Below are 27,665 nucleotides of genomic sequence, written 5' to 3' on the forward strand. Positions count from 1 at the left end.
TGAGTCCCAGAATATGAGAACATGCTTGTTTCATTCAACTGTGTATTTTTGTTGCATGGATTACACAAAAGGGTATTTATTGTAATTTGTATGGATTTAACTGTGAGCAGTTAATGAATGATTACATGGAAAGATCTCACCTCATTTCGACAACAAACATCGTTTGAAGGTAATTTTGGATCTGTAGTAAGGTGGGTCACCTTCCGGTTGAAATGATCTGGCAGGCAGTCTAAATCCTGGGAAACAGACTCTTTGTGTGCAGTGGATAGGTACCACAAATCGTCTTCCTCTGGCTCAGAAATAACCCCATTGTTAGTTCTTCGCATTGCATTATCATCATGTCTGTTTGGTTTGGCCTGTGCTGAAGATCTGGTTGCTAGTTGATGAGATTCAGGTTGTTCCTCCTGATCAACAGGAAACCGAACTAAGTGTCCTACAGGTAGGAGGTGGTCACGATGCAGGATTCTAACAATGACTCTGCCCCTTTCCCGCTTTACCCTGTAAGCGGACAGGCTTGGCAGTTTTTCGACCACTATACAGGGACTTGAGTTCCATTTGCCTCCAAGTTTATTCTTTCCAGATACGCCTGTCGCCCGGATAAGTAAGGTCCCCTGGTTCCAGAACTTGGTTCCTGACTCTAGTGTCCTAGTATCTTTTGTTTCGTTGGTGATTCTTCTGTGCCAGCCCTAAGCTTTCTGCAACTCTGCTTTCAGTTTTTCAACACTGGAGGTAACTTTGGTGGTCTTTGCCATCTGGAGACGTTCCAAAGCAGAGGTCAACTGACAGACGCGCTTTCCGACCAAACATGAGGTAATTCGTTGAGTAGTTGGTGGCATCATTTCACATACAATTGTAAGCGTGGACCAGCAAACTGATATGTTGGCTCCACCTTTGCTTCTGAGAGGGATTAGGGAGTCGTTCTTGACTTCTTTATGCTAAACATTTATAGAAGCTCTTTAATTAAGCGACTCTCAAAATCACGGCCTTGGTCAGTGCGAAGTCTCACAGGCAGGCCGTAAGGAACAGAGAACTGTTCAACCAAGATCTTTGCAACAGTGGGTAGCGGGTGAAATGGTCAGTGACCACGAGCAGTAAGCAGTAAGGTTTTGTGGGCAACAAATCTACCACAAGTCTTGATGTAGTCAGTAACGTCGGAGATCATCTTGGGCCAGAAAAATCTTTCAGTAGATCAACCGTGCGATCAACTCTAAGGTGCCCTGACTCATCATGAAGCACCCTGAGTACTTGTGGTCTGAACTGACTTGGGAGAACGAGTTGTAAGTTCCAAATGCCTGAAGGTCTGGAGACTTTTCTCACGCCCCACTTGTCATCACAGCTAATCAAATTGCTTAAACTTGATTTTGCCCTTGACTGACCAGTAAGGTAGAAACAAGCGGAAAAGATGCATTTACTGGCGGTAGTAAATAATAGTTACTAGCAGAAAACAACATTTACTGTGCTTGAATCCAATAAGAAATACCTGTGTATATTTTAATGTGTAAGAGAAATAGATTTATATACCCAACCCAGGGGTTTCCACTAATTTTCTCTGCCTAGACACAAACTTTTACTGTGAACCGTTCAGATGAACAGAAGAGCATGTTGAGTTCAGCAGGTCTGATGAACAAAGATGGGCCCCATTTCAGAAAGCAGAGTTAACAAGCTCTGAGTAGAAAGTATATACTCTGAGTAGACCTACTCTGATCTGTGATACTCAGGGTTTACGGTTTCAGACCAAGTCAATGTGTGAGTGTGATTTGAGAGAGAATTAAAGTTGAATCTTCGACACTAAACTTATTCAAAGTCCAACAAAAACTAAAAAGGTGTGTTTGCAATAAATATCTGTCTAGGTGCAACCCAGCAGCCACAAAAATGTGGAAGCAAATTAAAGATGAAATAAATAAAAAATACAGTTAAATTAGGTAAGGTCCAGTTATAAGCTATTGTTATGTTTAACCTTTCCCAACTGAATTACCCAGCATTCACTGCCTATATTCAAAATATGCAATTAATGTGTAAGACGTTAAAGGTTTGCCCATTGTCATGATTCTAGGAATGGATCTGACCCACATGCAGAAATACACAATACAGAATTTCACAGATTTTAAGAGGTTTATTTTCACAGGAATGATTTGTGGCGAGAGAACCAGGACCGGTAGATCGCCAACTGCACAGAGAAGGGGAGAACAGGCAAGAACAGAGTGATGATAGGACTATGGTTACTAAAGTACTATGAGATGCTTACAGGAGGAGATGATTGAACCGCCAGGGGGAAAAGAGATGGGGAGCCTGGTAGCACGGGACTGGAGGAGAATAAGGAGGGTGGAATCCAAGGTAAGCTGCTCTATGGATGCTTGAAGGAGGTTTTCGGGAAGTCCAGTCAAGCTCAGTCCATGGTGTGAAGATGGTGTTGTGGAGCGCTGGGTAGTGGTACGTGCACGGGAGCTTGTTGGAGGGTGAACAAGGTTCGCTTTTGATTGAGGCCGGTTAATTGTAGAGCCAGGAAGCTGCCAGCTTGGAGTTTGTCCAGCGAGGGTAAATGGAGGCTAGAATCTTAGATCCAGAAGGTTCTTAATACAGAAGTCAGGAAACGAATTGGAAACAGAGCCAGGGCTTGAAAGAAACCTGAAAAGGGGGAATACACAAAAGTTAGTCAAAGCACTGAGAAAACATGAAGCTTAGTCAAAAGAGGCTTAGGTTTGGCGAGAGTCTGTTACCACTGTTGGCCAACACTCAGGCGGTAAAGTGCTGGCAGCCTTCTGCTTAAATGCTCCCAGTAGCAATCAGCAGGATAAAGAACACCTATCACCTCTGCACCCATGAGCTCCCATGCCACCTATGGACTGAGCATAGTAAATAGCAGGCTAGAAACAGAAAACAAACAGAAACTCCCAGACCCCGACCATCGTGACAATATGAAAAGGGTAGACATCCCACTGAAATTGAGATAATTTTCTGTCTCTAAAACTGTAAAACAGCTGTACAAGGTGTACTTATCAGAAAACAGAAACACATAATCATAAAGATATACCTAAAGAAATGCAGCTGCAGACAACACAAACTACAACTGCTGAAGCATCAATTAAATCTGGGTAAGGTGCCCACAAAGGTGGATGATTTTATTTGTTTGAACAAAATATCAATAACAACTGTATTTTCACTGGCAGGCAATAAAAACATTTAACCCTAAAACTGGCAGGAGTGGAAAATAAGTTGTAAAAAATTATTTAATTTTATCACTCATCTCTTTAGGCTCTAAAATATTCCCATGTTCAAAACAAAAAAAAATAAAAAAATAAAAATATATATATATATAAATTGGATTTTATGAGTTCTATCCCCCAGGATATGTTGCTCTATTAAGGTATAAACAAAGCCAAAATGATAACCACATTAATGTTCAATTTTATGAAGATAAATTACATATTGTTGTATTCCTTGGTCACTTACATTACACAAAGAACTTTTTAACTTGATTTTATTCATTTTTATCAATCTACCTTAGTAATCTCCTAACACAGCAATCTCATGAAAGTGATGCAAAAACACAACATTTCATAATGAACATATGGAACTGTTTGTGCACTGACATTTACATAAAAGCAAAACAGCACAGCAATTTCATTATATTAAATGGTGCATACACAACTGAACATAGGAGAAACCTTCATGGGTCCAGGTTTTCTATAATGGTGGGAACTCTATGAACAATGCCCCTCAGACTATTTTTTATGGAACGTTTGGAAGCAGTTGCATGGGTTTTTCCCAGTGACAATGCACAGATGAATACCACATTTTGTGCAGTTGATTGTTATCTGTCAATCAGGGCAAAACCTGCACCTTTCCCTTGTCTGTGGAAGCTGGGAAGTGATCCACTTGATCATGGCAGACATCAACCATGAGTCTAGGGGTTGTTAGCATGTGTATGCATCTGGTGGGGCTGTGCACATTCTCCTTTCCTCCCTTGGAAGACCTTACCTTGTTCTTCCTACTGTGGATAAGGGTATCCGCAACCTCCAGCTTGAATTCCTTGAGCTTTTTGTGCTTTTGCACACTCCATTGTTGATGGCTATTTCAGCCATTTGCCAAAAGAGGAACAGGTACCACCAATGAGACTTTAGAGGGGCGCGGTACAAGGCCACCATTATGTCAGCAAGGTCAATTCCCCCATGTGGACATTTTACTGTGAAACAACGTTTTGACAGGAAACCGCAACTCCTCTTCTTTCCTCTCTGGAGAAATGCTTGACTTCCTTGAGAGGGCTGATTGCAGCACAGGAGCTAGCTAAGGTGACAACTTTGTTGTTGGACCATTTTACAACAGCCACTTCTGCCTCATTATTCACCCTGTAGTCAAAGCTCCCCCTCCCTTTCCTCAGCAGAACACATCATCCTCAAGTGTGCATCCTTTAAGCCTGTTCTTGCGGATGGTTCTCAGACTTCCCAAACCATGGAAATCCTTCTGATCCGGGAGGGAGGTGAAAAAACTGTCAAAGTAAACAATACACTCTGCTGGGTTCTTGATGGTCTTGCAGAGTTGAATGACAAAATTGGCCCTAACTCCAACTTCTTTGGCTGGACCCTGGCCTGTACCAAATGTGCTCTTTCCAGTGTATGTCAGGAAGTCATATATCATCCCTGCTCGAACGAAGATCTTAATGCCTCAATGGTGAGATCTGCTCGGGAGAACTGTCTGAGACCCAACTTTTTCTTCCTTGTAAGGGACCATCACTTTATCTATTGAGAATTTGTTCTCACTCATAATTTCCAGACATTTCTTTATGTGCTCCAGCACTGGTGTCACTTTGCAGAGCCGATCTTGGGTTGGGTGTGATGTCTGATTGTTTTGAATGTGGATGAATCGTGAGAGGCATTTAAAACTTTTTACTGACATCACATTGGCCATTTTGGCAGAACATGTGTTTTCTGCCCAATAATCATTCATAGATGGCATTCTCACCACTCCCATCATTACCTTAATGCCGACAAAACACGTGATCTCATACACAGTGGTGTTAATGCTGGCTTCAATTAACTGACAGCTGTAGAGATTTATCTGTTCAGCAATGTGTTGGAACAGATCATCATCAAAAAACTGGGCAAAGTAGCTACATGGAGAAGACAGCTCATCAGGTGTGCTGAATTCACTGGCAGCTGCTGTTGACTGGTGCACAAAAGGCCTTTTACGGCAGCTGTACAAAACAAACAAAAACAGGTATGTAAATACATAACTGTCTTGGTAGTTGTACAAAGTGGTATTACTAGCAAGTATGGGCTGAATTTAGCTGGTTAGTGGAATGCTACTTTCAGTAAATATCACAACCATACAAAGGGTTGGTGATTTTTCATCTTATGTCAACTAATATATACATTTGTATGGATTGCACATATAAGTGTCTCCAAACAAAACTTCTCACCAGAATCCCTTGGCTAGTTTGGACTTTTTACTGTGATACATTTCTTCATCCTCCTCATCAGAACTGCCTTCATTCACTGCCTCCATCTCATGCTGGCTGAAAATTACTTCCTGATCTTCATCTGTTGGGGTTTAACTAGAGGAGTACCCAAGTTCAGGCAAAAACAGAACAATGACAGAGACAAGATGAAAAGTTAAATGATGTTTATTTACAGTGAATGCAAAGCGGTGGGTTCGTCCTCCAAAGGAATATGAAGAAGTTAGCTGGTCATCCACAGGAGTAATGGTGAGTATAATGGGGAGATTGTCTTTCTTACAGGCTCTTGGGAGGGAGGTCAGCTCGGAGGAGGAGGCAAGGGAAATCCAGGAGATAATTGTTCCAGGTTTCGGTGTCCGTTTGTGTTCCAGGTCCAAGGGAGAGAGAGAGTGGCAGGACAGAGGGTGGTTGGTTTCCAAGTGAGAGTTTCCAGGAGAGGAATCCAAATACACAAGTCCTTAAGCCCTGGCAAAAGGTGAGTTCCACACACCAATAAGTGTCTTTAGAAAACACAAAAATCACCAGGTTACTCAAGAAAGTCTCAAAGATAAATTATTGGCTGTCTCACCACTCAGTACCAGTGTCACTGAATAATCCAGCGAGGAATGGATCCCTTCCAGGAGCTTAAATGCCAGCTGCTCTCATCAGCAGAATCCAGGACAGGTGCGTAGATTGGAAAACTCCGCCCATGCCACTCTGACTCTCAAAGGTAAGTGAACACAAACAGATCCACCAAACAGAACACAATCCAAACAGTATCACTGTTTGACTCAGAGCCAGAAGAACTTGCAGGCATCTCCTCTATCACTCTCATTCCTGTGTTTTCCTTTCTTTTCCCATAAAAGGACCTAGCTGAGATGCCATTCTTGAAAATAAAATTTTAAAGCAATATAGACTTATACTATTGTAATAGTAACAGCAATGCGTGAGAATATCTGGTACTGCCATAATTATTAACATGCCTTCCATATTGAAGCAAAATGTTGAATAATGCACATTGACCAAATTTTACCCCTAATCTGGCAACGTATCTTAGGGGAAACATACCTTTCAAAAGCTGCTAAGTAACACTACAAACACATCTGGAACATTTTTCTTCAACAGAATGTTTAGAAATTTTAGGAATTTATTTACCCCTAGGAAAACAGGGGCTTCACCACTATGATGTTTTCTAAACAGGCTGACAAAACGATAAAAGATAGCCTGAACCAAATCATGTGATTCTAATCCCAGACAAGACATTTGATGAATGAAATCCTCCCAGCACACCCCATACAGGATCGTAAAGAGTTTGTATCTCCTGGTGCACATTGCCTGTTTAAGAGTTAAATGAAAGGACTATTGTCTTTAGTTGGGAAGTGATTGGTAGTTTCTTCGTAACCTTCTGTAGGTCATTGTTACAATACTGTATAAGGATGAACATTCCTTCCACCTAAAAGGCTTTAAATTGAGTTGGACTTTCTCATATGAACAAATTAACACAGTTGTATGTTGCATCAAGCACTATAATTAATTGCAAGAAGAATTTTAATTACCATAAATTACTTGCAAAGATGTAATTTCCACTTAATGCTGTACTATCATAATTACTTTTTAGCATTATTCAGTTCGGGTTCTGTTCCCTTCTTATCCTTTCATATCAACGTCATCAGCATCATTGATGATATAATTAGTACCACCAACATCATTATTCCCATAGTTATCTATTTCCAATACTCACAGATTGGGTGGGATAAGGCCCCAAGGCTGACACACACACACACACACACTGCACTAAGTGAAAAGAGTGGAACTTACCTATCACCACCATATTTCCCCCTTCCATGCTGTCCCCTCTGGGGAATGGACTGTTGTCTTGTCATGGACTGACAAGTCTCCCATGGGTCCCTAATGGTCCACACAGACAGAAACACCTACACACACACACTTAGGTAAATTCATGTGGAGCTGTCAGAACATCTTGAGCCAAAAAACCAGAGGTATCTGTGAGATTGCTAACATTTGTGCATGTGTGTCTAAATGTTGTCTCATAGTAAGACACGACCAGTTTTGACATTTCTCCATGCCTCAGACATATAGATGTATTTTTCTCTAAGAAGAATACTAAGTAAAAATAAAGCAACATATTTTCCAGGTTATTTTGACCTGCTGGTGGAGGGACTGGCAGAAATTCTCTGGGGGCGGAACAAACTGTTCATCTGTGTTGTTGTGAATATGGTGTGATGGACATGGGACCTCAAGGCATTATTGGCTGTAAGAGTAAGGTACATTTAAAAACCTACTTGTAAAAGTAAAGTAAAGCCAAGTTAGTTTTGGTTACAATCATAGTTATATAAAATTCTTATATTTGCTAATTTATTCTGAAAGTATTTTCTTAAATTATTTTTTTAAATGTCCCTAGAGACAAGTATTTAAATACAAGAAAATGCCTCACAGTTACTAGGTTTCAGCAAGATAATTAGATGTAGATTTAAATTCTGCAAAATAAAGACTTTGCATGCACTAAATGAAAATACATTATTTTTTTCCCTCACAGCCTGACAATAGATCAGGCAAAACCTGTTAGATCAATTAAGATTACTAAAATTTTATTTTGCTAAATGCCAGAAAAATCAGAGAGATTTCAGCAAAAAGAAAACTAATGAACTACAAATGAAGGAACAATTTAAAAAAATGGTTGAAACTCATAACCAATAAAGTGATGCAATATTACCAGTGCTATCCAAGTTTTAAGAACCAAGGATTATCTTAAGAAATTTAAAATGAGAACAAATCAGTTTTAGCACTTAGTTTTAAAACTAATTAGTCCTAAAATTAGTCTGATCGGCGCATGAAAGGGTCTCACAATATGTCCCCATCTTTTTTTTAACCCTGCAAATCTACCATTTCACATTCCAGTCCTGTAGATGGCAACAATGTGTCTTTAAGTTCATGTCTCACTACATTTCAAATGACAGCACTAGCACCAATGTTGATTCAATAAAGCATAGTATTCTAGGAGGGTTTCCGAACACTGTAGTCCCTCTGGCTGAACCAGTATTAATACTATGAGTTATCATTATCATGGTTTTCTTTACAGATTTGACCCACATGCAGAAAGACACACAGGAGGCAGGAGAAAAGTTTAACAAGTTTATTTTGACAGGAAGTGGATATGGAGCTGGTACCGGGACTGGATGCACCAAACTGAGGGGAAGATCTGGCAAGTACTATGTGGTTTGATGGAGAATAATTTGGGAATGAATTTAAAGTTCTTGCTTATAGAGGATGATAATGTGGTGGGCTGAGGGAGAACGATGTGGCGCCTGGAAGGATGGATTAGTTGCTACTGAGTCGGGGAATTAAACAAAGGTAAGTGGAGAGCACTCTGGTGAAGATTCAGGTTAGCACTTGGAAGTAGGATTCTCACGCAACAGTTAACAGAAACGATAATCACCTGGTGAAGTTTCTTGAGACTTAATGGAGGTTCTGCAGAGCTAAGAGGTGGAGGGTGAGCAGGGTTCGCTTGCCTGAGATCTTAGGAGTCGAAGGGCTTGGGCTGTCCGCTGGAACTTGATCCAAAACAATTCTTGAAGGCTTGATGTTTGGAGGCTGACTGAAGCTTGAAGCCAGCACTAATGAGAAACAGGAGCTTGGAGCCAGGACTTGGAAGTCACCTGAGAAGGAGCACACGAAGAGGTAAGACAAATTGGAGTCAAAAAACTAGAGACAAGCAAGGATTCTGGCCAGGAGAAGTTACCACGAAGGCTAACACTCAGGGACTGGACTGCAGACAGCCCATCCTTCTTATACTCCTCCAGGAGAATGTAAATTGGCAGCACCTATTCATCCCAGCACCTGTTATCCACAGAATCAGAGGCTTTGGCGGCATCTAGTGGTGAGTGAATGTTAGTAGCAGGCAGAAAACAACACTAAAATCCCAGACTCCGACAATGATGAATCACAATGTAATGAGGTTGTAATTTAACATAAATACTCATAAAGATTACAACAGGATACACTTAATCTATTCCTTGCAATCTAAACAGCACTACTAATGCAACTTCTGTATTCAAACTTAATTTTTTAGGATGCATTGTTGCTACCTACAGGACTGGAATGTGAAACAGTAGATCTGCTAGGTAACAAAAAAAAAAAAAAGAAAAACGATGTGTGGCGGCCACCAGCTGTGAGGAAGCACCGGCCGTTCTGTGATTCTCCAGAACTCTCAGATGGCCAGTCCACCCCTGTCTTCAAACAACCAACCACAATGCAAAATCCAAAGAGTAGATAAAAAATTATTTTAAACAAAATAATATTTTTAAAAATAATTGCTGCATTAAATGGTCTCCATAGTGCTTTATCATGTCCACGGACCCCAAAGCAACACCAAATGCAAGGCTAACATACAATTACCACCACTAGACTCTCTGACCACCATGAGAAGGCAAGACAGATAAAGTGTCTTGCCCAAGGACACAATGACTAAGACAGACAGAGTGGGGTTTTGAACCAGCAACCCACCAGTTAGATGACTGACTCCTATCACCTGAGCCACAGTCGCTCCTTGGTAAGTAACCTCCTAACTAAAATCCATATGAGCGATATGGCACGTTATGGCCAATCTCTGTTTAAAATCAGCCATTGAATAAAGTTTGTATCATCTTCAAAACTCAACACAGAACAAATAACTAGCCTCAAGGCCGAAGCCTGTTCACATTTGCTGAGCAAATAGCCTGCTATCACTCAAAATAGTTTAGCTTTTGCACCACAAACAAAGCAAAACATCATGAAAAAAACAATATTTAGATTATTTCATCTTAAACTAATTTTGTCTGCCCAAACACCACCTCTTAATGAACCGTTCTGAAACAGGAGGTCCAAAGGACGCTGGATATGTGGCAGAGTTGGCTAGCCTGGCCAACATGGTAGGCATGTACAAAGAAACGTGGCGGCTACTTACAGTACTGCAATTCCTGTGTCTCCTCTTCAGCAGGGAGGAAGGAAGCTGCTTCACTCGATGTGATTACAGATTCTGCTGGGAACTCTCTGGCTCAGATGCCTTTCTGCAGAAGCTTAGAAAGAAAAGTTTCAAGATACACTTATCCTAATTACCCCTTTTTGCATAAACAGTTGATTATTTGGACAACAGGGCATACCAAACTTTGTGATTGCTTTTGAGCACTGGGTACTTGAATGTCAGATCCCAGTCAACTCTGGATCCAAGTATGAATTAGTCCTGCTTGACAATCAGTTTTGCATGCTGCCTCTCCTTCGCTGCAATGCAGCAGGATAGAGAAGTGGTTTTGAGAACAGTTTTATTCAGGGACTACAGCAATGACTCCTTCTTCCATTGCTGGAGTATAGTAAAGAGAAGTAAGAAAGTTCAGAGAAATGAGAACTTGTCATTTATGTAAGGGTTCTGCTTATATCTTAATAAATCAGAAACACAAAAATAGTTACTCATCTAAACTTGCTCAGTGAGAGCGTCTCAATCAGTCTGTATGTGCTTCAGTAAAATGTCTCATTAAGGGTCAATTTCATTCCTCTTTTTCACCTCTCTACCTTCCTTTTTAAACATTGCTCTTACTTAAAATATTGTACAAAAAAAAAAAAACAGAAATGGCAACAGAGATGTTTTCTGCTAGTAGTCTTCCTTTGGTCCTGGATGTGCTCCTGATTGTTATACATTGTCCTGGGACAGTTAGAACTTCGATTGTGTCAGTGTGTTTTTGCCTGGAGCCACTTTGTATTTTAGCTGCCATTTTCTGTCAAAAATTGGCAGGTGCTTCAAGCTAAGCTCAACAATGTAGTGTTCTGTGACAGGTCTTTGCATTGTCATATTCATTTTTGCAGAGGTGGAACAGTGCTGAAAGTTTTATTTTTGGTTCCAAAAATATGAAAAACCAATCTTTATGGAAACATGTCATTTTAAAGGATTGATGCAATTAATGTTTTGTCTTGACTTATAATTGTCATTTAGCTGGTAGTTTTACATTTTGTTTTTTTATAGAAAATGTGTTAATATTTTCATTGCCATCAAAACTTTGCACCCCCATTATGGACTGCACTGTAATCCAGATTGGCAATTACTGTTCCAATACATGGGCCTATTTGATAACTCTTATTCGGCCATGTGAGAAAGCTTTTGATCTTTTCAAATTATTTTGGGCAAATATAAATAATATATTAATATGACACTAAGTAGAAAAAAGTGACAAATTCCCAAAAACTGTGAGTTTAGTATGAACAGGCCATTTATTGGGGTTGAAATAGAACACTTGCACCATTTGAGAAAGCTGCACATCCTCTGTGTTCACTCCATTGACAGGTGGGGAGAACAGAAGGGAGAAAGTTGAAAGGTTGGAGAAGCAGAATTGGATGCTTGGAAACCGTGAGATCATGCTGCTTTTTAAACAACCATTTAAAAGTTCCCATCTCAAATTGTGTGGAAGGATGTATTTGAGGAGATTATAGAGTTTGGTGTGGAGAAACTTGACTGGCCAGCACAGAGTCCTGACCTCAATCTTCTTGAACACTATTGGGATGAACTGGAGTGGAGGCTTCAGCTCTGGTTTCCTCATCTAACTATGAAAATACTTCTTTTGGAAGATGCTTACAGAATAGTTAAAGTTGTAATTGATGGCAACGGTGGGTCCATGTTAGGTATTAATTAGTCAACTCAGAGGAAAGAAGTAATGACACAGAGTCTCTGTTCTTTCCTTGCGCAAGAAGTAGCTCACGCTTTGCAGCGCAAATCTACAAAGTGTTGGCACCCCTCTCTCTTTATTTATACATGCTGGTTCACACACAGTTCAACAAACATTCAGGGTGTGTGTGTGTGTGTGTGCGTGGGGTCAGAAAGGTTAGGGTTCATGTATCTTGATTTTAAACAGAGAGGGAGCGGGTACTGATACGAGCAGCCCCTAGATGTTGCTGATAAAAGCATAACTCATTTCTTTCCCTCATCTCCCTTTCTGTGGCATGTAGGAGGGAAAAGCACTTAGAGCAGACATGAGTGATAAACAATACAAAAGTTTTCAAACCCTAACAGTCCCTCCTCTTTTATCACAAATAAAGTCATGATTAGATACATGTAAAAGAAAACACTCTGTGTGAGCGAAAAACCCACGGACGGTGAGCAGATTATATTGTGGGAAAAATACTCACAAGCCCCTCCGCCCAAGGCAACCATCAACCATGGTAGAGTACAATAATAATAAAACAATATAATAAATCAAAGAAAACAAAATGTAATAAAAGTAAAAGAATTAAAACAAGCCTTGTTCATGTCATCATTGTACTTTTTCTCATTTCACTTAAATAGAAACTTCTTTCGATTTTCTGCTATAAAGTACAATTATGAGTACACTCAGGCGTCAAAGATATTTTTATTTACAACATGTCATCATAGGAGTAGTGGTCTTTATTTTGTAGCTTGGTAAAATAAACCTTTTCAGTGTCATCATAGTCATCTGTCTTTGGATTCAGTGTGGTGTAAACATATAAACACAGTATTTAAAGAGTATGTGGGTGTTATCTCAACTTAAACGAGTTTGTGCTTTATGGCCCTAGACTCTCCTCGGGTCAGGGGCAACAAAGTTATCTATGAACAGACCATCTGCTTTTCCTGAGACATCACCCAAAAGGAATGGGTTTTAACTATTAAACGTCTGATACTGGTTTTTACAGCTTCCTCCTCTAATACAGATGTTCTGAAGAAAGAGAGGTAACCTAAAGGTCATACACTTTGGAACACCTTAGAGGACTTAATACAAGAATTTCCATTACAACTCCTTTCTTCTGATTACAAGGTAATCACAATTAAAAGGAAAATTCTTGAAAACCATCACCCCTCTCAGCTAACAGATAATCCAAAGCCATTCTACTTTGCAAACTCATGTTCAAAGAGCTTGCTGCTCCTCGGGCAGAACAGTGAAACCTTCCTCTATAATAATGGGCTGATTGAATTATAAGTTGTGACTGTAGGTAGTAAGTGAGCTAGATAACATACCCCAGACCAATTAGCAGGCAGATACAGATATGATCCATTACCACACATCCAAACCATGTTCTTAGGACATGAGTACCCAGCTCTACTATGAAAAGTAACAAGAACCCTGGTTAATTTACCTGTCTGGCCATAGAACTTACTTCCATTTGGTACGTCTGTAAGATTAAGAGTTAACAGAAAAGGCTCTGGGACCAAAAATCCTGAAATGGTATTAGCATCAGTTCTGATAGGACATGACTCAAATGTATGTCTGTTGATTAAAGCACATGAAACAGATATAATAGTTTTGCAACCTTCTGTCTTTCCAAGGAAATAAGGTGTGTTTTCCTCCTGTGCAATACAAATATCTGTACCTATATCTGGATACCCTATTGATTCCTATTACCCCAAAATCTATAAAGAATTCATGTTGTAGCACATATTAAATTAGTCTCACTAGAAAATCTACTAACATTTCTGCTTTGCCTTACAATATAATTCCTCAAACAAGGAAAAATAACCTCCACCAGCTGGTTATGTTGCCTATCTGGAAAGAAAGTAGTATCAATAGGAACAGGTACTAAAAATGGTTGATCATTAATAGCAGGTGGAATCAAACAACAAACATAGCAACTGTCATTTCTTATCTTCCTCACAGTTTGATGCATCAGTTGCCACCAGACATTTTCAGCATGATCATGGAAGTCAGAAAAGTGATGAATCTCTCTTCGAATCAGCTGATGAGTATTATTGGCGTAATTACTCAGATTAGCCACACATTATCTTTGCTGTACCTATCCCCAAATGAACACAAGAGTAATAAAAATACTTGCAATACCAATCATTAGCATCAGAACAGACCATCTTCTATATAGCTGCATCGTGACCTTGAAGTGGAATGTCCTTTCTTCTGGTACTGAAAGCAAACAGTTTTTTTTCAAAGAAAACAAATTATAAGCCAGTCAGTCAGTCATTTTCTACCGCTTATTCCATAGTGGGTCGCAGGGAAGCTGGTGCCTATCTCCAGCAGTCTATGGGCGAGAGGCAGGGTACACCCTGGACAAGTCGCCAGTCCATCACAGGGCAGCACACAAACAACCACACACACACTCATTCATACACCTATGTTACACGAGTCTCAATTTAAACAAAAAAGAACATTTATTAACAAATCAAACAAAACTTTATCAATGGATAGCAAATGGAGGGGGCAATGCAGGAGCTTCATTTGATTTCAAGGCATGGCTGCTAAATGCACTAATGAATTGGCAAACACGTGCACATATCAGCCAATGCCAAGACAAGAAAAAAACACTAATATCGGCCAAAAACATTGGCTGGCCGATGTATGAGTCTACCTCTAACCATGCTCTAACACACTTAAATAGGGTTTTTATCAGGCTTCTGCAGAGCTTGATGATAACACACATTTAAACCATGTGTATTTAAGCAGAGAAACAATTAAGTTTTAGGAAGCTGGCTATCAACAACTAGACTTTTGAACACCTAGCTCCCACTAGCCTATGGCTGCAAGCAGTGTTGTGCCAGTTCATAATTACAAAGAACAAGCTCAAAGTTCAGTTCATATAAATGAAAATGAACTAGTTCATGTTCATAGTTCACTTTTTCAAAAAATGAACTAGGTTCACAAACCTAAAAATTAACTCGTTCAAGTTCATTTGTGACATTAAGCCACTATCTTACACAATTGAATCTCTTCTTAACCATGCCTAGCACCAAATCACTAACACTCCAAAACTAATCAAATGATTGTACCAATAAAGAATCACAGACAACAGATAATTATTACACACAAGAGATCATAATATGTAGAAAGTGGAAAATGCCAGGTACAGTCAAGGTATACAATATGTGCAGTAAAACCTTTATTTAGCCAGCATGAACCAAATTACACAGGACTTCAAAAATCATAAAGGTACATTCAGATTATTGGGAAAAGGTCTGGCTGTGCATTGAAAAAAATCCAGAATATTGTCAACTGTAGTTACAAGTACACAAAGAAAACATTTGTCATGTACTGTAATGGAAATTTAGCCTGGGGTTATAACAAAATTGCTGTGTTACCCTCAGTAATAAGTAAAAAAATAAATAAATAATAAAACTTATATACAGGGGTTGGACAATGAAACTGAAACACCTGTCATTTTAGTGTGGGAGGTTTCATGGCTAAATTTGACCAGCCTGGTAGCCAGTCTTCATTGATTGCACATTGCACCAGTAAGAGCAGAGTGTGAAGGTTCAATTAGCAGTGTAAGAGCACAGTTTTGCTCAAAATATTGAAATGCACAAAACATTATGGGTGACATACCAGAGTTCAAAAGAGGACAAATTGTTGGTGTACGTCTTGCGGGCGCATCTGTGACCAAGACAGCAAGTCTTTGTGATGTATCAAGAGCCACGGTATCCAGGGTAATGTCAGCATACCACCAAGAAGGACGAACCACATCCAACAGGATTAACTGTGGACGCAAGAGGAAGCTGTCTGAAAGGGATGTTCGGGTGCTAACCCGGATTGTATCCAAAAAACATAAAACCGCCGCTGCCCAAATCATGGCAGAATTAAATGTGCACCTCAACTCTCCTGTTTCCACCAGAACTGTCCGTCGGGAGCTCGACAGGGTCAATATACATGGCCAGGCTGCTATAGCCAAACCTTTGGTCACTCATGCCAATGCCAAATGTCGGTTTCAATGGTGCACGGAGTGCAAATCTTGGGCTGTGGACAATGTTAAACATGTATTGTTCTCTGATGAGTCCACCTTTTTTTACGGTTTGAAACAAAAGGTGGACAGAAACAAAAAACAACTCACACAGGGTGGGCGGAGGGGGCCTTGGTAGCTGGGCCAGCAGGCACAGAGTTCAGGCGGACGACCAGGGGTCGTCACCAGCAGGCACAGAGTTCAGGCGGAAGACCAGGGGGTCGTCCCCAGCAGGCACAGAGTTCAGGCGGGCGACTAAACAGAGTAGAGCACTCCCCAGAAACTCTGTGGAACTCCAGAGGCGTGGAGCCTGGCAAACCCTCAGAGGCTGAAGCAGAGCCAGCCGAACCCTCAGAAGCTGAAGCAGAGCCAGGCGAACCCTCAGAGGCTGAAGCAGAGCCAGGTGAACCTTCGTCTCTGGGTTCAATGGCCAGAACGAGGACAAAATGTTCCTTAAACCCCTCAGGAACAGGGTTCAGCGGCGCTTCCTCCTCGAACCCTTCGTCGCAGGGTTCAGAAGCCAGAATGAGGACTAGTTGCTCCTTGAACCCTTCCGGAACAGGGTTCGACGGCGCTTCCTCCTCGAACCCCTGGTTGCAGGGTTCAGAAGCCAGAACGAGGACCAGTTCCTCACTGAACCCCTGCAGACCAGGAACAAGAGCTGAGGCATCGGCAGGACCTTCAGTGACGTGCGCAGGAGCTGAGGTGTCACCAAGACCCCCAGTGGCATGCGCAGGAGCTGAGGTGTCGCCGAGACCCTCAGTGGCGTGAGCAGGAGCTGAGGCGTCGCCGAGACCCTCAGTGGCGTGAGCAGGGGCTGAGGTGTCGCCGAGACCCCCAGTGGCGTGAGCAGGGGCTGAGGCATTGCAGAGACCCTCAGTGGCATGGAGAGAGGCTGAGGCGTCAGCTGGACCCTCAGTGGACCTGACGTGGGCTGCTCTGCAGCAGTGCTCTGGAGACCTGACGTGGGCTGCTCTGCAGCAGCGCTCTGGAGACCTGACGTGGGCTGCTCTGCAGCATTGGCCTGCAGACATGGCGTGTGCAAAGGTGGGCAGCAGTAAACCAGCCTCACTGCAGTCCCTGTCCACCTGCCTGATTCTCTCCATCAGCTCCGGAGAGCAATATATGGGGCTGGTCTTCCTTACGCTCTTTATTTGGTGTGCGTAGAACCTTAGCTGCTCCTCCAGTTCATCAGGCGAAGACTCAGTGCTATGGGCTGGAGCAAGCGAAGACGGCATGGGCAGAGCTGCAGCGAGCCTGGCAGACAGTGCTGTGGCAGACGAAGATGCGGGCTTACTTGCCGCAGCCCTCACTGCTGCTGGCAGGGAAACCACCTCCTCGGCAGCCGAAACACCGGAAGGCGCTCCGCGCCGACGTTTCTTGCAGCGGGAGGAGGTCGAAGACTTCACTGCCAGACCAGAGTGCGCAGCCAGGGGAGCAGGTGGAGAATGGCGCTGAACCGCCTCACGCTCCATCTGCTCCAGCAGCAGTGGAGAGGGTAGAACCTCCAGGTCGGTCGGCAGATTCCTCATCGCCTCCTCCTTCTGCCGTTCAACCCAGCCATCCAAGGCGTCTGCCTTCTGTTTCTCCGCGAGGTCCGTGGTTGGCGGTAGCATTCTGTTATGGCTTGCGAGATATAGGACCCCAGAATGCAGACTAGAAGGCAGCATGTCGGTAAGTAAAAAGGTTTAATAACAAAAACTCACTCACAGCAGGAGGCAGGAACAAAACATCTAACAGGCAGGCGAGACAGGAATGGCATGATCAAAAACAAAACTTGGTTTGAGAAATGTTTCCGCGATGACAAGCTGAACAGGTGTGTATATATGGAGTGAAAACCAGGTGGAGCAAGGAGACAGATTAACTTTGAGCAGGTGAACCGAATAAACTTAATTGATAGACAGAACAAAACGTGGCTGGAGCAAAAGTAGAGACTCTAATATACAAACAAAAACCAAACTTGACAAAACATGAACAAGACTAAAACATGACCAGAAAAATAACAGAAGCATGATTCAAAATCTAAGAAGAAGAATAATAAATAATAATAATAAACAAAGGAATGATTCAAAACCCGAAACCAAACAACCCCAAATCATAACAGTTTTTCAATTACCTTTTCTGTGTCTTTGGCAACAAGATTTAAGGTGTGAGCCATGCACCTTCTGAGGTGGTAGATGGGGATCTTCCAACACTGAGTTATGCTCAGGTTCCATGTCATCATCTTCATCAGAACTCTCACTAGCAACACCAGGTGGTGAGGTAGAACCTGGTTCAGTTTCTCTTTCAGTTGCTCCATCGCTGTCAACATCTGGATTTGGATCTTCATCAGCAGCAACAAAATCTGCGAAACAGTTGAATGCTGTCACAAAATTAGCAGCATTGTTTGTCACTGTGCACACAATCTTGTTTTGGATTTTGAACTCTTTATGCACCTCTAACAATGCTTTGGCGAGGACATCATGTGTGGGTACTCCTTTTATACAATGGCATGCAAGTACTGCAGAGCATCTCTGAGAGATGTAATTGTTGTTTAGCCAATGAATGTTTAGCTAATGCATTCCTCCTGGAATGCATTGTTCAACAGTTTCTGTCCTTGCTTTCTTGAGGGCACATGCCTGGACGGATGCAAACCAGTCACTAATTTGATGAACGATGGCTTGCCGACCTTACTTAAAAGCTGCAGATCTACCACAATGTAATCCAGTACAAGCTTGTCCACTTGTTGTTGGGAGACGAAGGAAACAAGTCCTTTACTATATGCAGTGAACTTCACTTGTGTGGATGCACTCAGCGGCAGTTCTCCCTTCGTTAATGATTGCATATGTTCATCATTCAGTCGCAGATATTTCCCAAGATAGCTCAGATGTTCTAACTTGATGTGGCGCTTCAAATTTGAAGTGGCTGTGGCTGACGTACGTACTTGCACAAAATGTGAGTTTTCTTCTGTCTGAGTATTCCTTTGTTTTATACATACAGTAAAATTCTACCAAGTGCTCTGTAAAACTGGCTTCAGCAATGACAGTAGCAGAGTCTGAAACGCGTGGACTAATACTTGCACTGGACATGCTGGACTGCTATGCTGTTTGCTGTAAACAGTGTCACCATTGTAAAACCTGACGTTTTCCAATAAAAAGTGCTGTTATCAAATAAACGCGTGAAATGTGAACTGTGCGTGCCGCTCATTCTTCTCAGAGTGCGCGCGACGCTCTCCTTTACGTTCATTATTTGAAAACGGATCTGTTCAGTTCACTATTCACCGAAAATATGAATGTTTTCAGTGATCGTCGTTCATTGAATGCGTTCATGCACAACACTAACTGCAAGCTGCATATTACTGCTTTCTCATCACAAAATATCTATTCCACATTGAGTCACTATAGCTTCTGCCATTTGAGGATAAATATTTATTCTACACTGATCAAAAATTTGGTGTGAATCACTGATCATGGCATTTATCTCTTCATTTCTTATTTTGACTGTGTGGAGCTTGGGAACAACCATTTGTCCCCAGTTGAGTACTTCAAATTATGCATTTAACCTGCAAAACATTACTCGTAGTTGTATTTGTATAGGGCCTACGGTTCAATCAGGACAACCTATGTACAACCAAATTCCAATGACTTGTGACATGAACTAATGCTCTCATCTTTCTAGAGATTTACCTAATTTTCAGAGCTTTTAAGCATTGCAAATTTATTTCAGGTTTCTTGAAAAAACCCGCTTGACAAAAGACGTATCAGGCTCAATACGTATTTTACCAAGCCAGTAGCTATTGATACTTTTATTATTACTTTTATCTGGTAATGTGCAGCCTAACCCTGGTCCCAAATTAATGTGTCCAAACTCCCTCTGATTTTAAATCCTTAATCTGGTGTTAAAAGTATTCATCTTAATGTGTGCAGCTTGCTCCCCAAGATGGATATGGTTAGGATCTGGGTTAAGTCAACAGATGCAGAAATCTTTGTAATCTCTGAAACTTGGTTGAAAAAGTCTATTACTGATTATGATATAAACATTCTTGGATATAATGTTTATCATACCGACATATCTAGAAAAGGTTGTGGCATTGCTATTTATGTCAAATCAAGATTTGATACCTCCATAGTCCTCTCTCAATCCATCTCCAACAACTAGAATTCTTCCAAAGTTTTTCACATAACAGTTGTTGGGTGCTACAGGCTCCCTTCTGCCTCTAAAGAGACACTATCCTATTTGAAGCAACTTATGTCCAAACTTAATTTCAGTTAATTAGTTTTAGTTGGGGATTTGAATTGGGACCGGCTCAATGGAGCTTCTGAAGGATTTAAAACTTATTGTGATTCAGTCAATCTAACCCAGTTGGTCCACTCACTGACTCAGCCAAATCTTAAAAGTCCTAAAAAAGTCCACTTTAATTGATATGACATTGACAAATGTTTCTCGGAGGTTCTCTGCTTTAAGAGTCTTTTGTAATAAGTGATCATTGTGTTGCTGCTGCCATTAGAGACACTAAGATACAGAAATCTAAACCTCGCATTACAATAAAGGGGAATCTTAAACACTTTAGTGAACAAGCTTTTCATCATGACTTGTCAGCTATTGATTGGACGAAAATTGGATGGATCCCTGATGTAGAGATGGCTTAGTCTTTCTTCAGAGATTGTTTTATGGAAATTGTGAATAAACATGCCCTCTTAAAAAAATACAGCGTGAAGGGAAAAGACAATCCCTGGTTCTCCCCAGAGTTAGCAGATCAGAGTGAAATCTGACTTAGGCCAAGGCAAGGAAATTAAGCATTCCCATTTACTGGGCTGTATTTTAACAATTGAGAAATAAATGTTCATCTGCTATTAAGAACGCTAAATCTGATTGCTATTTGTCTGTGACAACAGAGAATCTTAATAATCCTCAGAAATTCTGGAAAACAATTAACAGCCTGACCATCAATAATACCTCTCAGGGTCTGCCCACCAATTTCTTTAAAATACTCTGTTCATGGAGAATGAACAGTGAAAGGATGTTTTAAGTTGTTTTTATAACCATTTTATAACATTTGGCTTTTTATTTGGTTCCAAGGAAACTGATTCTGATGCACCTTGTGTAAATCCACCTGTGTTCTCTGGTGAACAGTTTAGATTTGTGCCTTTCTTGGTCGCTGATGTACAGGTGCTTCTAAAAATATTAGCATATTGTGATAAAGTTCATTATTTTCCATAATGTCATGATGAAAATTTAACATTCATATATTTTAGATTCATTGCACACTAACTGAAATATTTCAGGTCTTTTATTGCCTTAATACGGATGATTTTGGCATTCTGCTCATGAAAACCCAAAATTCCTATCTCACAAAATTAGCATATCATTAAAAGGGTCTCTAAACGAGCTAAGAACCTAATCATCTGAATCAACGAGTTAACTCTAAACACCTGCAAAAGATTACTGAGGCCTTTAAAACTCCCAGCCTGGTTCATCACTCAAAACCCCAATCATGGGTAAGACAGCCGACCTGACTGCTGTCCAGAAGGCCACTATTGACACCCTCAAGTAAGAGGGTAAGACACAGAAAGAAATTTCTGAACGAATAGGCTGTTCCCAGAGTGCTGTATCAAGGCACCTCAGTGGGAAGTCTGTGGGAAGGAAAAAGTGTGCTGCACAACGAGAAGAGGTGACCGGACCCTGAAGAAGATTGTGGAGAAAGGCCGATTCCAGACCTTGGGGGACCTGTGGAAGCAGTGGACTGAGTCTGGAGTAGAAACATCCAGAGCCACCGTGCACAGGCGTGTGCAGGAAATGGGCTACAGGTGCCGCATTCCCCAGGTCAAGCCACTTTTGAACCAGAAACAGCGGCAGAAGCGCCTGACCTGGGCTACAGAGAAGCAGCACTGGACTGTTGCTCAGTGGTCCAAAGTACTTTTTTCCGATGAAAGCAAATTCTGCATGTCATTCGGAAATCAAGGTGCCAGAGTCTGGAGGAAGACTGGGGAGAAGGAAATGCCAAAATGCCAGAAGTCCAGTGTCAAGTACCCACAGTCAGTGATGGTCTGGGTTGCCGTGTCAGCTGCTGGTGTTGGTCCACTGTGTTTTATCAAGGGCAGGGTCAATGCAGCTAGCTATCGGGAGATTTTGGAGCACTTCATGCTTCCATCTGCTGAAAAGCTTTATGGGGATGAAGATTTCATTTTTCAGCACAACCTGGCACCTGCTCACAGTGCCAAAACCACTGGTAAATGGTTTACTGACCATGGTATGACTGTGCTCAATTGGCCTGCCAACTCTCCTGACCTGAACCCCATAGAGAATCTGTGGGATATTGTGAAGATAACGTTGAGAGACTCAAGACCCAACACTCTGGATGAGCTAAAGGCCGCTATCGAAGAATCCTGGGCCTCCATAAGACCTCAGCAGTGCCACAGGCTGAATGCCTCCATGCCACGCCGCATTGAAGCAGTCATTTCTGCAAAAGGATTCCCAACCAAGTATTGAGTGCATAACTGTACCTGATTATTTGAAGGTTGACGTTTTTTGTATTAAAAACACTTTTCTTTTATTGGTCAGATGAAATATGCTAATTTTGTGAGATAGGAATTTTGGGTTTTCATGAGCTGTATGCCACAATCATCCATATTAAGACAATAAAAGACCTGAAATATTTCAGTTAGTGTGCAATGAATCTAAAATATATGAATGTTAAATTTTCATCATGACATTATGGAAAATAATGAACTTTATCACAATATGCTAATATTTTGAGAAGGACCTGTAGATTCCCAACCCTCACTCACAGAGATAGTAAATGCTATTAAGAGCATGCAATCTATTAAGGCCCCTGGCCCAGACAGATTTCCATTTATGATCTTTGCCTGCAGACAACTCATCAGATCATTTACTCAAACACATCTTGAATGATTATAAGATCAAATGGTTAAAATAAAGAATAGGAACGAAATAAGAAAAATCTTTATTAAATTATTCCAACATTTCCCCCCTGTTTGTCGTATTTGCTCATATTCTCATATCACTTAAACAGCCACTTCTCTCAGATTTTTAACTGTACGTTTATCTTCATGAGTACAAAGACAATTATACTCAGAGGTACTTACTGACATTTATCTGCGTACAGGTCAGAAAAGTAGTCAGTCCCATCCTCGTCATCTTCATCATCCTGATGTTTAAATAACGGATAGAGTTGTGTAACTCTGTTTTCCATAGGAGAAATAGCTGTGGTGATAAGACGGTTAAACAGAGAACAAAGGCAAGGAATACAACAACATCCACACAATGTCAAAATACCAGCAAACACTGCAAAGGAAATTATTACTGATGATACTAAAATTTTATACTTCCCAAACACATCCAGCCAGGAGTTCCACATCAAGGTGTGTACTCCAGAATGCTCCTTCATTTTGCCATTTAGAGATCTCAAACCTTCTATGGCTTTCATTTGGCTGCCATCAGCCAGCTGCAGTGTTGTTAGGTGCACAAACTTCTCCTTTTTCAGCTAACAACATGTTCAAAGCAATTCTATTCTGGAATGCCATCAGGGAAGTTGAAGCCAATTGGTCATGGACAGCTTCAAACCCGCTTTGTGTCCAATTTCCTAGTTTTTGTACATTGTAATGGATATAATTGATCCTGTCTACGTTTCTGTTCAACGTACACCACTTACAGATACTTTATTCAAATCTTGCAGCTACTTGATCAGTTAATTTATCTTCATCTATAGCATCTATGTATGTAGAATCTCCCTCAGTCTGCCAAGCTGCAGCTCTGCACTTTCTATTATGCCAGTCACGTGGGGTGACACTAGATAGTCCACGTGTTACTTCATCTACTGACATATAGAAACAATAAAGTAATTAGAGCACAGAGTCCTGTTACATTTGAAGGTAATCGATCAAACAACCTGTCGTCACCACACCACCACCAAATCTCTCCTCTAGAGACTGGTTTAAAACACGTATTTACTTTTACAATTGCAGTACACCATACTGCAATGAGATTTCCCAATTTATTACCTCTCTCTGTCATATTTATACAGGTATAGTTTCTAGTGGTGACCCGCTTATGGAAAACTGATTTATCTTTATCTGCTCTAATTACAGGAAAAACAGAATCCACTAGTCCACTCATCTCCTGTGGTGGACTTTGTTGTTGCATTTCTTTTAACACTATATATTGTCTATATTATGTTGTTTTTCCATTACTAATATTTTGATTTGTCCAGCTGCAGCCTTTCTTGCTGTCTTATCTGCAAATAGTTTGCATAGCTCAATTAGCGCAATTAACTCTGCAGCCTGTGCCGAATAATGTGAAGGTAATTGTTCTGCTTTTAACACTATCTCTTGTCACCAACGCATATCCTGTTTGTGTCTTCCCTCTCTCATCTTTTTTAGAGGAATCATTCACTTAAACTATTTCGTGATCCTGCAAATCACTTCTAATTTATTTATTATTATATTATTCCTGTTGATGAAGCTTGTTTTTCAACTGGAAAAATGGGGGTGTTACATGGTGAATCTTCGCATCTTATTATCACCCCTGCAGTTATTAAATCCTTTTATTACTGGTTTTATTCCTTCACGTGCATCATATTTCAAAGGGTATTGTTTTACTCTTGGCCTGTATTCTGTTTTTGCTCTAATTTGAACAGCTAATGCTCCTTTTACTAAACCCACATCAGTAGGATCTGTTGACCATAACTTATCAGGGACTTCACTCAAGAACTGTTCCTCTTGTTCAGTAAGGAATATTTCTCATTGTTGTTTTGTATGTAAATGTACAGGTCCTTCTCAAAACATTAGCATATTGTGATAAAGTTCATTATTTTCAATAATGTAATGATGAAAATGTAATATTCATATATTTTAGATTCATTGCACACTAACTGAAATATTTCAGGTCCTTTATTGTCTTAATACGGATGATTTTGGCATACAGCTCATGAAAACCCAAAATTCCTATCTCACAAAATTAGCATATTTCATCCGACCAATAAAAGAATAGGGTTTTTAATACAAAAAACGTCAACCTTCAAATAATCATGTACAGTTATGCACTCAATACTTGGTCGGGAATCCTTTTGCAGAAATGACTGCTTCAATGCGGCGTGGCATGGAGGCATTCAGCCTGTGGCACTGCTGAGGTCTTATGGAGGCCCAGGATGCTTCGATAGCGGCCTTTAGCTCATCCAGAGTGTTGGGTCTTGAGTCTCTCAACCGCTCCCTCTTTTTATTGTCTTTTGGGGGTCCCTAGTTTACAAAAACATTAATCTCTAAAGGATGGGAAAACAACAGCTGCATCGTAAACAGGTCATAAACAGCTTTTTCCATTAACAACATATTCCCACAGTCCTCTCCATCTTCCAGGGTCAGATGCCTTTTGTTCAGTGCAATCAGCCTCTCTTGATGACCTCCTCAACTGGACTGCTTCCTTTCCCGCAAGCTCAGCTCCATTTATGATCTTTGCCTGCAGACAACTCATCAGATCATTTACTCACACACATCTTGAATGATTATAAGATCAAATGGTTAAAATAAAGAATAGGAACGAAATAAGACAAATCTTTATTCAATTATTCCAACACAAATGCCTTGTTGATGCCAGAGGTCAAAGGACAATGGCCAGACTGGTTCAAGCTGATAGAAAGGCAACAGTAACTCAAATAACCAAACGTTAAAACAAGGGCATGCAGAAGAGCATCTCTGAATGCACAACACGTCGAATCTTGAGGCGGATGGGCTACAGCAGCAGAAGACCATACTGGGTGCCACTCCTGTCAGCTAAGAACACAAAACTGAGGCTAAAATTGGCCCAGGCTCACCAAAATTGGACAATAGAACATTGGACAAACGTTGCCTGGTCAGATGCGTCTTGATTTCTGCTGTGACATTCGGATGGTAGAGTCAGAATTTGGCATCAATAACATGAAAGCATGGATCCATCCTGCCTTGTATCAACGGTTCAGGCTGGTGGCGGTGGTGTAATGGTGTGAGGGATATTTTCTTGGCACACTTTGGGCCCCTAGTACCAATTGAGCATTGTGTCAATGCCACAGCCTACATGAATATTGTTGCTGACCATGTTCATCCCTTTATGACAACAGTGTACCCATCTTCTGATGTTTACTTCCGGCAGGATAACACTCCATGTCATAAACTATCAATCATCTCTGACTGGTTTCTTGCACATGACAATGCGTTCACTGTACTCAAATGGCCTGCCTCCACATTCACCAGATCTCAATCCAATAGAGCATCTTTGGGATGTGGTGGAACGGGAGATTTGCATCATGGATGTGCAGCTGACAAATCTGCAGCATCTGTGTGATGCTATCATGTCAGTATGGCTCAAACTCTCTTAGGAATGTTTCCAGTACCTTGTTGAATCTATGCTACGAAGGATTAAGGCAGTTCTGAACGCAAAAGGATGTCCAATCCAGTACTAGCAAGGTGTACCTAATAAAGTGGCTGGTGAGTGTATTTGTGCATTTAATCCACCGTTGTTTAGTTACTTGTCTCTCACTGAACAGAGCTGGCCATTGGGAAAGGACCTCTGTGATGAGTGGTTGATCTCCAACTATCTCCTTTCTACGTTGGGAAAACGTGGTGACCATCAGATCTTCTACGAAATGGTGATCGGGATCTTTTTTCTGTATTTCAGCCTCCATTATTTTCCATTTCTCCTCCATGTTTTCAGGACTTTCTCCTTCAGGTGGATCAGGACAGTCGTTCACTCCCCCCTTTCTTTGACCTCTTGACATTTGTTCTTTCAAACCTTCTCCTTTTCTTTTGTTTATGACCACTTCAAAACATCCTGCTGCACTTAACTTTTGCCGGTAGTTTCCTAGTTTAAACTTCAGGCTGTGAGTAGCATCCCTTTTCAGTACCTGGATCTTGCAGACAGGGATGCTTCTCTACCAGTGCTCTGGCCACTCTTTCTTAGTGCTACCTCTCAGGATACGTACTGATTTTTGACATGTCTGCAAGTGTTTCGAGGATGTCAGTTTTTAAACCTTTGGAAATAACCATCACATATCCATCTTTAGTGCATCTATTATTTATTTCATTTAATTGCAGTTCCACATCATATGAAAAATGGGGAATTGGGAAAGGATCAAGCCATTCAACAGAATCCCCACTACTGAAAGAAGGAAGGCTATATGTGTTCAGAGTAGAATCTGAAGAATTATCTGCTGTGAATAGAACTTTTTCAGTCGCTTGCTCCTTAGGAAGGTCTTTGATGTCTGTTAGGTTGCACAACTGATTGTTAAAATCCCCTCTCAGACCAAGGCTGGTTCGCAGTATCTGGTACAGTTCCTCAACGTTTGCAGGGAGGTCTTCAACTGCAAGACGTCTGATCTCTTTTTCGGACAAAATGACTCGCAGAAGAATTGTGGTCTTTGACCTGAAAATAGGGGCAAAGAAAGCATTTGAAGTGCAAAAATATCAATAGAAACAATGAATTACCATGCCCCCGATACATAAAAGATTAATCCCAAAGCCCTGCCCCTGAAAAGAGACAAAATTTGACCAGTGAG

The 27,665-nt window shown here is 41.1% G+C and overlaps 1 long non-coding RNA gene across 2 annotated transcripts; it reads right to left on the reverse strand.

Annotated features, from left to right (window-relative positions):
• Nucleotides 1–2,197: 2,197 nt before the first annotated feature.
• On the reverse strand, nt 2,198–6,070 carry LOC124868870. Of its 2 annotated transcripts, XR_007038421.1 has the most exons (5): nt 6,021–6,070; nt 5,629–5,917; nt 5,417–5,551; nt 2,718–5,191; nt 2,198–2,625 (listed from the first exon to the last, which is right to left on the reverse strand). It is a non-coding gene; the product is annotated as an uncharacterized LOC124868870 (long non-coding RNA). The 2 variants fall into 2 exon arrangements; XR_007038420.1 differs by lacking the exon at nt 6,021–6,070 and having other exon boundaries at nt 5,629–6,012.
• Nucleotides 6,071–27,665: the final 21,595 nt, after the last annotated feature.

This window comes from Girardinichthys multiradiatus, chromosome 5 (assembly GCF_021462225.1).
Source record: "Girardinichthys multiradiatus isolate DD_20200921_A chromosome 5, DD_fGirMul_XY1, whole genome shotgun sequence".
Lineage (NCBI taxonomy): Eukaryota > Metazoa > Chordata > Actinopteri > Cyprinodontiformes > Goodeidae > Girardinichthys > Girardinichthys multiradiatus.